This window comes from Lissotriton helveticus, chromosome 3_1 (genome assembly GCF_964261635.1).
Source record: "Lissotriton helveticus chromosome 3_1, aLisHel1.1, whole genome shotgun sequence".
In the NCBI taxonomy this organism is placed as follows: Eukaryota; Metazoa; Chordata; class Amphibia; order Caudata; family Salamandridae; genus Lissotriton; species Lissotriton helveticus.
Window position 1 is genome coordinate 394616541 of NC_136061.1, and position 14066 is coordinate 394630606.

The following is a 14066-nucleotide window of genomic DNA, read 5'->3' on the forward strand; positions in this document are numbered from 1 at the left end:
CTCTTCAGCAGTACTCTTGCACTCACCCCTCCAATTTTCCTGCACTCACACATTACACCAAGTGGGTGTGTATGTGACTCCTCATAATAGTAGGGGCATTTCATCTGTGTATGGAGGAGGAAAGGGTAACACAAAAGACAACTGGGCACTCTCAGTCAAGACATTTCTGCTTCTTTCCCTTGTGATGAAATGTTATGATCAACCCTGGGGGGAGGGGGATCCGAGGGTGGGAAGACTCAGTGTCGTGACTTCAAACTACTAAGACATATGGGGGTCCCTAATGCAGATCAGCCACACCGCCCTATCCTCCGCCTGGGAATGCAGCTCATTTCACGAAAGGCAATCAAATGTCTCTACAACCCATACCTAAGGAGGCAGTCCTAGAACAAGAGTTCCTCACAGCCTCTGTACCTGTCTTTGTGCCATTTTGAATTGCAGAATGTTGGTCAAACACATCATTGAGTCGAACTGACTATCCAACTGGTAATTCCCCTTTATTTTGTTTATAATTAATAACTTTGGTCCAACTCTTTTTACTCAGACATATTTCTGCAACTGCATTGACTAGAAAGCCGCGTGCTCCCTGTAGAGCATTATCATCCTTAGGAGTCTGTGAACCAATCAGCGTTAACGTTCCATCGGTCCCTACCCTTGTGGGGCTCACAGTTCTCAATAAGTAATTACATTGGCTCAATTAGGATTGCAGCATTTAAAAGTTGCCTGGGCTCACCCTTACATTGCTCAGATACTATCTAATACTAGGAAATTCTCTAGGTATGTTTTGGAGGTTGGTGGGTGACAAGGGTTCGTGGACAGTGACCTTTCCCCTCTACCTGGGTGCTGCTGCGCGGGCAGCAAGGTTTGGATTTCATCTATGGGTCCTCACTGTCCTCCTCACCCATGCCTTGGCCTAGAGAAGCTTGCATTCTCGTAAACCCTCTCTTCATATTCTGCTAATAGCTCTTGTCTGCCGTCAGTCTGAGGTCGTCACAAGTGATTGGGCATCTGTCCGCACTGACTGTCCACCCCTTACAGGGCCGAAGGGTGACAACTGTGCAGTAGCAGGAGGTGGTGGATATATCTTTCAGATCCCCACTATTGTTTCCTCCTCTGTAACCTGGGTGAAAACGTAAGGGGAGAGGGGGCAAAAGTGCAGGTTCTTGTTAAATTCTTCATATTGCTAATATGATATTTTACCTTTTCATGGAATACCCCCCTATTTTGACATTTTAAGCTTCCTCGCATCAGCTTACAAATTCCTCCCAATCACAGAATGAAATTTTGCTTTAGATTTTTCGAATTTGGATTTGAGATATGTTTCTATCCAGGCTAGAGGTGCCTTCGACAAAAGAGAACTTTCCCCTTTCTCCATTAGTGCACTTTCCCAGGCCATTAAATACCTGCATGAGGTTTTACCATAAAAGTCTGCTTGTTTGGAATCACTATGGTCTTAGCACTCCCAATGCCTATTTAAACCTGGCTTATGCTCCATCATGCTCAAGGAAAGGGATTAGGCCACCTGACAACTAATAACAGTTAATACATTGAGCGAGACTAATAACACACCATGGCCCTGGAGAGGAGGCACATAGGAAGCATTTGCACGTGTTGAACACTATTTTCCACTGCCCCCCTGGCAATCGAGAAATCCCTGTCATGACCCCGTGGGGTTCACAGAGCTTCCAAGGTAGGTAGGCCTGTTTTCAGTGGTCAACAGCATTCTCCTGTAGTGTCTATATTGAGTCGATACGCATACACACTGTTCCACCGGAGCTGCGTACTCCTGCTTTTGCCTGCACCCAGACTGCACTTCCTACTACCTGCCCTACTTCCCTCTGTTTCACCCATTCTTTATCTTAAGCCTGTTCATCTGCAGGAGATTTTATATCAAGGCCTTTAAGATAAACACATGTATACCAATCAATATAAATACAGACTCATTTACAGTCATATAGAGAAGCCTCCATCATGGGCGTCCGCAGAAATGCTTCTCTGTCTCCTCTCTCTCTGCCCCCCTCTCTTTCCCTCCCTCTCTGTCTCCCTCCCTCTTTCTGTCTCAGTCTGTCTCCCTCCCTCTGTGTCCCTCTATCTGTCTCCCTGTCTGTCTCCATCCCTCTGTCACCCCATCCCTCTGTCTGTCGCCCTGTGTCTCCCTCTGTCTCCCTCCCTCTCTCCCTCCCTCTGTCTACTGCCCTATCTGTCTCCCTCTCTCTCTGTCTCGCTCTGTCTGTCTCCCTCTGTCTGTCTCTATCTCCCTCCTCCTCTGTCTCCCTCCCTCCCTGTCTCCCTCTGCCTCCCTCTGTCACCCTCCCTCTGTCTCTGTCTCTCGGTCTCCCTCTCTCTGTCTTCCTCTCTCTCTGTCTACCTCTCTCGCTTTCTCCCTCTCTTTCCCTCTCTCTATGTCTCCCTCCCTCTGTCAGTCTCTGTCTGTCTCCCTCCCTCTGTCGCCCCATCCCTCTGTCTGTCGCCCTGTGTCTCCCTCTGTCTCCTTCCCTCTCTCTCTCTCCCTTTGTCTCCTGCCCTATCTGTCTCTCTCTCTGTCTCCCTCTCTCTCTGTCTCCCTCTGTCTGTCTCTATCTCCCTCCCACTGTATCCTTCCCTGTCTCCCTCCCTGTCTCCCTCCCTCTGTCTCCCTCTCTCTCTGTCTCTCTCTCTCTGTCTCCCTCTCTCTCTGCCTCCCTCTCTCTCGGTCTCCCTCTCTCTCGGTCTCCCTCTCTCTCTGTCTCCCTCTCTCTCTGTGTCCCTCTCTCTCTGTGTCCCTCTCTCTCCCTCCTTATGTCTCCCTCTCTCTCGGTCTCGGTCTCCCTCCCTCTCTCTGTCTCCCTCTCTCTCTGTCTCTCTCTCTCTGTCTCTCCCTCTCTGTCTCCCTCTCCCTCCCTCTGTCTCCCTCCATCCGTCTGTCTCCCTCCCCCCTCTGTCTCGCTCTCTCGCTGTCTCCCTCTCTTTACCTCTCTCTCTGTCTCTCTCCCTCTGTCTCTGTCTCTCGGTCTCCCTCTCTCGGTCTTCCTCTCTCTTTGTCTCCCTCTCTCGCTGTCTCCCTCTCTTTCCCTCTCTCTCTGTCTCCCTCTCTCTGTCAGTCTCTGTCTCTGGCCCTGTGTCTCCCTCTGTCTCCCTCCCCCTCTCTCTCTCCCTCTGTCTCCTGCCCTATCTGTCTCCCTCTCTCTCTGTCTCCCTCTCTCTCTGTTTCCCTCTGTCTGTCTCCCTCTGTCTGTCTCTATCTCCCTCCCACTGTATCCTTCCCTGTCTCCCTCCCTCTGTCTCCCTCTCTGGCTCCCTCTCTCTCTGTCTCCCTCACTCGCTGTCTCCCTCTCTCTGTCTCCCTCTCTCTCGGCCTACCTCTCTCTCGGTCTCCGTCTCTCTCAGTCTCCCTCTCTCTCTGTCTCCCTCTCTCTCAGTCTCCCTCTCTCTCTCTGTCTCCCTCCCTCTGTCTGTCTGGCTCCCTCCCTCTATCTCCCGCTATCTGTCTCCCTGTCTATCTGTCTCCCTCCCTCTGTAGCCCCTTCCTTCTGTCTGTCTCCCTCTGTCTGTCGCCCTCTGTCTCCCTCAGTCTCCCTCTCTCTCTCCCTCTGTCTCCCTCTCTCTCTGTCTCCCTCTCAATCTGTCTCCCTCCCTCTGTCTGTCTCCCTTCCTCTATCTCCCTCGATCTGTCTCCCTGTCTATCTGTCTCCCTCCCTCTGTCGCCCCTTCCCTCTGTCTGTCTCCCTCTGTCTGTCACCCTCTGTCTCCCTCCCTTTGTCTCCCTCCCTCCCTCTGTCTCCCTAGCTCTCTCTCGCCCTCTGTCTCCCTCAGTCTCCCGCCGTATCTGTCTCCCTCTCTCTCTGTCTCCCTCTCTCTCTGTCTCCCTCTGTCTGTCTCTATCTCCCTCCATCTGTCTCCCTCCCGCTGTCTCCCTCCCTCTGTCTCCCCTCTGTCTCCCTCCCTCTGTCTTCCTCCCTCTGTCTGTCACCCTCTGTCACCTCACCCCAGCTTCCCAGGCACACACACAGCCCACTTCACAAGTCTTTAAAAGACCACTTACTTATTAATGAGGCTTTGTTGTGAATCACCGGCCCCCATAGAGCAGAGTGTCTGGAGGTGCTGCTGAGACTTTTTAATTTTGTTTTAAAAAACACAGATAGGATGTTTGCAAGGCACGTTAAAGGCAGACGGCCCATTGTCATTCTTCATGTGATGATCAGCAGCTGACAGAATGACAATGGGCCTGTCCACAGTCTGCTCGAGGTCGGGGAGGGGCTGCTGCAGCCTCTAGAGTTCAAAGAGAAGTGCGAGAGGCCCCAAGTGAGAGAACCTTTAAACTCCTCCTGGGGCTTCTCGCAGGGGAACAGCACAGCCTGCTGTAATTACCACATTGTCACTGGGCCAGCACTGGATGGACCAGTGATCCAGGGGGGCAAGCGCCCTCCATTGCCCCCCCCCCCCCCGCGGACGCCCATCGCCTCCATCTTACCTTTCGCGAGCTTGGGTCATACAGCAGGGCGCCTGTTTGACTCCGGCCCATGGTCCCCGTCATGGCACTGAGGTTGTTGAAGAAAACTGCAGTTCTCTGCATTTCGAGTCTACACAATGTAGTTTTAAAAGGCCGAAGTGATCACAGAAATTAAATGAACAGAAATCTCCTTGGCAGTCGCCAAGAAGAGGAGTTCTTTGGGGGAGAACAAGCACACATGTATCCCTGTTTGAGAACCTTCTAGAATAGTGCCAGGTTTAAGGGCGTAGTCAGTGGGAGTCAGGGGGTGTGAATCTCAAATTTCTGAACTAAAAAACGAGTCAGTTGCAGGCTGGATGGATGAGATAACAAGGCTCAGGATGGACTATATCCATCAGGAACAGGGTTACTCCTGATTTGCATTAGGTGGACTACTGTTTTGAGTGCATATTGGGTGAAACATGATGGGTTGGAATGCTACCCGAGCAATTGCTACTTAATAGAAATGGGGGGTCTCTAGTTGGCAGATGTAGGTACTTTTGTCCAAATAGGGACCCTTGCTTCTAGTCAGGGTAAAGAGGTACACGCTTTAGATAATCCCTGCTCACTGCCTTGGTAGCTTGGCACGAGCAGACAGGCTTATCCCAAAGGCAATGTGTAAAGTATTTGTATTCAAATCACACAGTAATACAGTGATAACATCACAAATGGACACCATACGAGTTTAGAAAAATAAAGTATCTTTTTCTAAACTCAACAAAACCAATATGACAAAAATCCAACATACATGTAATAAGAATGTGACTTTCAAAAGGTTTCAAACAACTTGGACCATAGAAAACTATGGATGCGTTATTTCTCACAAAGTACCTATAGGTGCGACAAAATTCACAAGGCCAAACAGCCCCAGAGATGGGAAAGCGTCGAAAAACAAAGTGATGCATCAGTTCCTGAGACCATGGGGAGGTGATGCAACAATTCTGCTGCACCCAGGAGAAGTGATGCATCGCCTCCGGTCTGTAGGGGAAAGTGATGCGTTGATTGCGAGATGGTTCTGCTCTGCGGATCATGCGTCGGGAAAACTTGCTACACAGGCACAATGCGTGGAAATCCAGGATGCGGCAGCGTTCTATGCGGCAGTGTCGAGCGGCGCTGCATTGGTTTCTTCAGCGGAGATCACTTGATGTGTCGGATCTTACATCGGCAAAACAGGCGCTGCACTGGTTTCGGCAGCGGCATGGCGATGCGTGGAGATTCTTCTTGCACCACGGTGCTGATCGGGAAAACTGCCCCAAGAAGAGCGATGCGTTGATTTTCTTATAGTTGCGTTGCTTTTCCAGCTCCAAACAACAGAAACAACCTCCAGAGGTCCAACATAGTCACAGGCACCTCTTGGCAGGCAGAACTCCCAGCAAGGAAGTTCAGGGAAGCTGTGGGTGACGCCTTTGTGTCCCTAAGACTACAGAACAGGAGGCAAGCTCTACTTAAGCCCTTGGAGATCTTCCTCAAGCAGGGGACACAGCACACAGCAAAGTCCTTCTCTTTTCCTTGACAGAAATATCTACTGAAGGCCAACCCCAGACAGCACACAGCAAAGAGGAAGTACTTCTCAGTTTCTCCAGCTCTTCTCCTTGGCAAAGGGTGCACTTGATTCCAGAAGTAATCTTTGAAGTATTTTCTATCCCTGAGACTTCCAACAGGAGACAAGCTCTACTTCAAGCCCTTGGAGAAAACTCTAACAGCAGGATGATGAAAGCACAGTCCCGTCCTTTCCCTGCCCGAGACAGAAGCAACCACTGCAGGTCAACCCCAACAGCACACAGCACAGGGGCAGTACTCATCCTCCAGCTTTCCCAGTGTTTCTTCCTGGCAGGCTCCTTAGTTCAGCATTAATCTAAAAATCAGGGGTCTGGACCTCACTTTTTATAGCCCAAATGTTCTCTGGTGGCACAGAAAGTCTTTGCCCAGCCAAAACCAGTTTTATCCTCTCTGGTGCAGTTGCCCGGCAGGAGTTGGAGACAGCATTGTCCAAGGCAGACCAGGCCCATTCAGGTGTGAAGTAAATCTCCTCCCACTACTCTAAAAGCAGCCTAGGTCTATTCAGTCCAGCCCTGACTCATCCAGGAAAGGCAGGACACACATCAACCCCCGCGGTCTGAGAGAATACACATCCCCAGCCTTTCTCATTCAAAAGCCAGACAGTGCCTAGGATCCAATAATTTGGACAAGCAGGAAGCTGGTATTGATTCCATGTTATCGGGCTTCACATTTCTCTCTCCTGTTTATATCAAAGGTCACTGTTTAAAACCAACATATTGATAACAGACCCTCTCAGGGCTTCCAGACCCAACTACTAAGCCACCATAGACATAGCAGAACTGACTCAAGGCCCTAAACCCAACTACCAAACCAAGAATGCATTTGAGGAGTGTCAAATCCCAAACACCTCTGCTGAAGCTAAGCCCTGGACGTTCCACCTGGGCCTGGTAGTCCTCCCTGGGAACCCATGACGTCATGTACAACACAACAACCTGGAGTCCCTGCCATGAGATCACTTGTGTTATGTGAATTTCTCTGCACACTCTCTTTCATGTCTTTGCTACAATAAGCCTTGATGGTAAATTTGTAAAATTGGTGCCTGTTGGCAGGACTCCTTACTTTGAGATTTGCCAAGCAGCAACTTGATCTTCTCAACAGACCTTTATTAAACATTATCATCTTTCTGTTTCTGGTGATCTTGAGAGTAATTTTGGTTCCACTGTTCTTATTGTGGCAACAAAGTAATTGTGTTGTTTTAAAAAAAAAACATGTTTTGGCATTTGGGTGGAGTTATGAAACTTTAATGCTTGGATTCATTCTTGTGTGTAAGGACTGGGATGAGGAGGATCCCATGAGGGAGTATAAATCCGTTACTTACCAGTAATCTTCATTGCCCCTATTTAGGGTCATCCTCGTTACAGTCCACTTCCCTCCCTCCCTTCCTCCCTGGTTGCACCTCATTATATTCATCAGCTTGGTAACATAGCAGGAGGAGGCGGGGGGAGGGATTTTCATTGTAATAATAATAATAATAATGGTAAAAATAGAAGAAAGACTTTCCATTTTGTGCCGCAACTGTCATGGGGACAACCAACATGTATGGGGATCGAAAAGAGGAGGAGCCTTCACCAGAGTAACAGAGATTACCGGCAAGTAAGATTCATTTGGCATGTATATTGTGCAACAAACATAAGGTAAAAATATGACACAATCTCTTCAAATTCAAAAATAGTGTATTTTACTAACACATGGATTCCTTTCACCTTAGTACATCAATCCATATTGCTCCATCACTGCATATACAGAATTTCATTAAAAGTGATAGTTGTTTTGAAAAAACATGGCTCGCCCCCCAATGACAATGCCATATTCATGTAAACCCTAAACGTGGCCTAGATTATTATAGATAGAGTAACATTACAGTCTATTAAATCAAATATAAAAGGTGCTTGCCCAGTGCACATCCTGAAGTCAAGTATTTAAAAGTGTGCTCATGTATGATAATAAAGAAAAAGGAGGCTCTGTGAAATAAAATGTGTGCTTAGGATTCAACAATCTGGACAAGCAGGAAGCTGGTATTGATTCCAGGTTATCTGGCTTCACATTTCTCCCTCCTGTTTATATCAAAGGTCACTGTTTAAAATCCAAACACATTGATAGCAGACCCTCTCAGGGCTTCCAAACCCAACTACCAAGCCACCAATACCTATATTTGTAGGATGTCACAAACCAATTCCCTCCCCCTCCCCCTGAATACCTCCTACCCCAACAACACCCTTGGCTTTTTATCTTCTAACAAGCAATTGGAAGCAAGACTTTAAGTGAAACAAAGAAACTCAAAGCAAATGGCCTACAAAAGTATCTACACAAAAATAAGAGTTTTAGAAGTACAGCAATATTAAAAACGTACTCTAGCCGCAGAGTGAAAACTTCTAGTTAATAGTATACTCTAACAAACGTGGCCTCAGTAGTTTCTCCATCTGATGTTAACATGATTTTAGTTTAGCACGCTTAGGGAGTAGACTGACACCTCCACACTGATTGTCCGTAGGGGCAACTTTCTTGCTGACCTTATGGTGTGCGAGAGAACCTACCGACATGTGTGCAGAGTGGAGGACCCAGCAACTGATCATCCGCCTACCTGTGAAAGTGACTTGGGGATGTGGAACAACTAAGGAACACTTGTGGTACTTTTCTGAAAGCCGTCACCATCATACTGAGGAACTGAAGACTTATAGGGGAATTGAGCGGCTGTCAACCAGACTTGGTGGCCACAGGTGAGGGTCAGTACTGCATGCCTCTGGAGTGGCTTCCTGGAAATTTAACCCAGTTCAATGCACCTGAACGGATTCTGTGACGGATCCATCCTGACATCTTGTGCCTGGTGCCAGCACTCTTCCTCACTCTTCAGCCACCACCTTAAGCGCGCATCGCTGGGTACCAGAGCCAGTCGGACGGTAGGTTTGACAACTGTTTGAAGTCACTATTTTCTGTCTTTTACTCAGTTGTCAATTTCACTGCTTTGAATACTTCACGAGTGGCAAATGTATTTCCTTTTGAGGCAGCTTTGGCTAATTAATCAATCTGAGTCCTCTGACCTAATTTTAATTGTTTTTGCTTACCAGCCATTAAATATGTCTCTTTTTAACTAATCTTGATTTGAAACCTCGAGTTCTTTATTTCTCCTGATTATATCGTTCATAAATTCTTAAACACTCACCACATGTCCTTTCTTGTGGTTACAGAAAAGAAAATCGTCTGGGAAATCGGTGCTCTTAGAAAGGCCGGATGGAGGGCCACCGCCCAAAAAGGCTGGTTATTTCTGAAGTCTTGACAGTGGCTGTGTGTCTTACAAGGGAAATGTAGTCTTTTCTGAGCGCGGACACTCTTTGTAGAAGTACAAACACAGGAAACTGCAGGATGGATAACTGGTGTGCTTTAAAAATAGCAACTTGCTGCACTTTTGTGTCAGTGGCTCAGGTCTGGGGGTAGGTTTGAAGCTTGACCCCTGTGATGTGTCCTCTTCTCTTGTAAGCTCTGGGGCACCTCGCGCCATCACGCTGGAAATGTGCTGGAAGGCAGAAACGTCCACAACTTCTCTGATGGGAGGCGTGTCACTGGCTCTGGTGACTTGTGCTTCCGGCCACGTCACATAGCAACAACCATCAATCACAGATGTCACCCCGAGCAGGGGAAGGCCCAACTGGTTCCACTTGCTTTGGGTTAGGTGACTTATTTGAATGAATATGTTAGAAAGCGAATGGAAAATTTTGCGGGAAAATTAAAATTTGTGAAAATAATTTGTGCTGAGAAATTAATAAGGGTATCAGTATGTTTATTTCCAAACAGAAGTTAGTATGCAAGCAGTGGCATAGCCAGTGTGTCGTGGGACCCTGTACAAGGAAGGACTTGGACCCAATGGCCGCTGCGGAAACTGAGAAATTGAGCAATAATCACGGTCCAACGGGCCCCTCAGGACTCCGGGCCCCGGTGCAACTGCAACTGCTGCACAAATGAAAGCCATCTGCCTGTTGCCAAGGGATTCCAAAGGCCTTCTCTGTGCCGGATTGCATTATTGGTTCAAGGAATAGTAGCTGACAATCGTGTTTTAAAGAACCTGGTTAAAACTGACAGGGTGGTTGGTGTTCATAAAGTGTTTTGCTCTATATTTACAATGGTGTTTTTGAAAGAGGAGAGTGTGAGTTTGTGCATGTCGTGGGGATGTGGAGAAAGGTTATTTTTTGGCGTGGTTGTAAGGAGAGTAAAGAGTGACAGCAGGACATGGAAGGCACATGTTTTCTGCTCATTATGTCATAGATTTCAGAAGTTTCTGGAACCAAGCATTGTTGTGGGGGCAACACAGTGAGACTTGTGGGTTGGAGGAGGTGGGGTGGAGGTGTGAGGGTTTGGAAGGCAGAATTCTGTTGGGCTTTTAATTGATAATGTTTCAATAGCCACATTGTTTAATTCCAGGCTTGCTGCGCTTTCCCTGGTAAAAGACACTGAGGGTTATTTCCTAAGCTTTTGTGCAGACACTCACAAGGCGCAAAACAATACAAACTATTGTGTTGATTTATTTACCATTATAAACGGCTGCAGGCACAGCTAAACAATGTGCTGCGCGAGTGCCCACACATCTCATGGAAAATGATTATCTTTCAAAGTATTGTGTACAAAACATACAGAGAGACATGAATATTGTGTCTAAAATATATTTTACCATAATATTGTGTACCTTAAGTTATAGCATGAATATTAAAAACATTGTGTCAAACATTTCATAAAAGGGAATATTATCCAAAGCAAGGTAAGAATATAATATTTTAATATATATATAGACTGCATAGAAATATATTTAAAATTGTATACTTAATTGTATGCAATGTAGATAAATATATGTAACTTAAAACATCTAATAATAAATTAACCTTTTTTAATGAATTAATTTAACAGTAAAATAAAAGTTAAATACAAATATGAACACACCAAAAATATAAAATCACATTTTAATATTATCATAAACATATAGAGAAATAGATATATATGTGTGTGTGGGCGTGTGTGTGTGTGTGTATGCTTCCTGTTGTATTATGATGCATTCTGTAAAGAATAAAGAAAAGCTTTGCAATCCTACTGTGCTTGATCCATGATTGCAACACACCTATTATCCAAAGCAAGGTAAGAATATAATATTTCAATATATATAGACTGCATAGAAATATATTTAAAATGTTATACTTAATTGTATGTAATATGGATAAATATATGTAACTTAAAACATCAAATAATAAATTAAAATTTGTAATTAAATTAACAGTAAAATAAATGTTAAATAAAAATATGAACAATCTAAAAATATATAATCACATTTTAATATTATTATAAACATATAGAGAAATATATATATATATATGTGTGTGTGTGTGTGTGAGTATGCTTCCGGCTGTATGATGATGCATTCTGTAAAGAATAAAGAAAAGCCACGCAATCCTACTGTGCTTGATCTATGATTGCGACACACCTGGTACGACTGTTTTCAAGGGCGAACAGGACCTGGAATGAGATATATAGTCGCAACTGTGTAGATATAAATCGGTCTGTGTTTCCATACAAAATCTACTTTTTGTTTTCCTAATACCTTTGGCTCTGTTTGATGAATCTTCACAAAACATTCCACATAAAAGTCTCATCCACCTCAGATGTTTCCTAGAAAGTTTCGGGGTGATCTGTCAAAAAGCGTCTGAGAAATAGGAGTGGTCCCAAAACGTATGTTCCCCAATCATTTATCCATAGGAAAATCAAACCGCAATACCGCAAAATCAGATTTACACCAAATTTAGCAGAAAGCTAGATCTTTGTCTGGAAAGCACGCTTTTTATGATTTGTTGTACATCCATTCATCAGTTTTAAGCAATTAATTTTCAAAAACATTGTGTATTTCACACTGGGGAGGATGAGAGTACCAACAGATGTCATGCTGAGATCTGATTGGCTGCAACCACATCAACAAAGGCATGGTGGCAGCCATCTTAGGACTTGGGACTCAGTCTCGAGGTATGTAAAAAAAAAGGTTAAAAAACATATACGGGGGCAGTACAGGAAAACATTTGTTTTTCAAATTCTTTTTGCCTCAAATCCACAGATGATACCCAAATCCGTGGCAATCTTTTTTAAACAGCACAGGCTCCCACACTACTTTTGAACCCCTTCAGGGTGGGCCACATAGCTTTTTGGGAGGTGAGGCTCGCCTACCTGAAACTATGGGAGGTCTGGGGACCGCTCCACCAGGGACCGTAATGCAAAATAAGGGGAGGTTGCAGACAACCCCTCCCCCCTCCCCTCTTCAGACCTTAATAGGCCCCGGGATCCCATCCCTTGGGACTGAATCCCATACAAAAGGGGAGAGATGGTGCGCAGCCCCCCTACCCAAGCCTTAATAGGCCTCAAGTTCCCATCCCGTATGAAGAGGGGCAGAGGGACCATTCAATTGCTGCATCCTGGGAGACCACCCATGGGACACAGTAATTTGCAAGATGGCCCAAGGGCAAACCCCTCGCTTAGCCAATCAGAACGCTCTATTTTCAAATTGGCGTGCCTGCAATTCTCTCACGAGACTCTCACGGACCAAACACTCAAGATATACAAATATTTTTAAACCTTAACTTCTCAAAAACGAATGAATAGATTTATACACTTTCTGGACCAAGTTCTAGTTTCCTGCTAATTTGGTGTACTTCCGTTCAGCAGTTTTTTTTTTTTGCTGTAGCGCTATCTAAAAAGGTCTATAGAAAATGCACGTGGATTTTGAGTTTGGGACCCCCCCCCCTTTTTTCTTGATTCCCACTTGATGGATCACCTCGAAACATTTGATGCACAAAGTACGCACCAAAGTCTAAAGGACTGATTACGACTTTGACAGATATCCCCCAGTTTTGACAAAGGTAAAAAGACAAAAACCCATCTTTGCTGGTGGTGGATTAAACACTGGATTGGTCTCATCTCAGAGTGCCATCATTTTTCTTTGTTTTAAAGTGAGGGAATTGTTTATCCAAAGCTGTAAAACTGTGCCTGGAGTGATAGAAGTCTTTTGTCATTTTGCAGCTTGTGTGGATGGCACTGTGCTAATCCTATGCTTAAAGCCTTAGCTGTAAAAATGGCAAAAGACTTTGTCCCTTTATACCTGGCCGTGGATGGCACTGTGGTAATCCTATGCTTAAAAATGCTCTATGCAGGAACTGCTCTCCAGCTAAACATGGGAAATACCCAGAGTTCTCTGCTTTTTTATTTGCATAATTTATGTGGCATCCTAAGCCTGAAAGGATATTGGTTTGACTTATAATGGGTGCTCTCTTGTGTCTGGACAAAGAGGGGAGAGGATGTAGCCTTAAGGCTAGAGCAGTCGACCTCAGAGCTGGGGAACTGGGTTCGAGTCTCGGCAACGACGCTCATCATCCTGTGTTTCTGGGCAAATCACTTAATCTCACCATGCCTTACTAAAATGAATGTGTCAATCTGTAATGAAACTGGTGCTTGTGTAATGCACTCTGATACCTGATGTCTTCAGGTCTAGTTTGTGCTATACAAAACTCTAAAAAATAAACTTTCCTAAGAGCTATAATGATAGAGAAACACATAACACATGTGAGGGGTTGCTTTTATTAATTCCAGGTTGGTTTGGATGGTATTGTGCTAATCCAAACTGTACAACTGTGCCTGGAGTGGTAAAAGGCTTTTGTCTTTTCACAGCATGGCATGGATGGCACTGTACTAATTCTATGCTTAAAGACTTTGCTAGAAAACAGACATTTGAGGTGAGCAGAGTGTCGATGGTGTTGTAGGATGCTGTATACAGGAGCTGCTCTCCAGCTAAATTTGGAAACTACCCAGAGTTCCTTGTTTTTTTTTGCATAATGTATCTGGCACTCTAAGCTTGAAAGGGTATTGTTTTGACTTATACTAGGTCCTCCCTTTTATCTGGACAAAGCAAAACATTTCTTAAGGGCTATAATGATAGTGAAACAGATGTCAGAGGTTGCGCTTTTCATTCCAGGTTGGCTTGGAATTTTACCAATCCAAAGCTGTAATACTGTGCTGGGAGTGG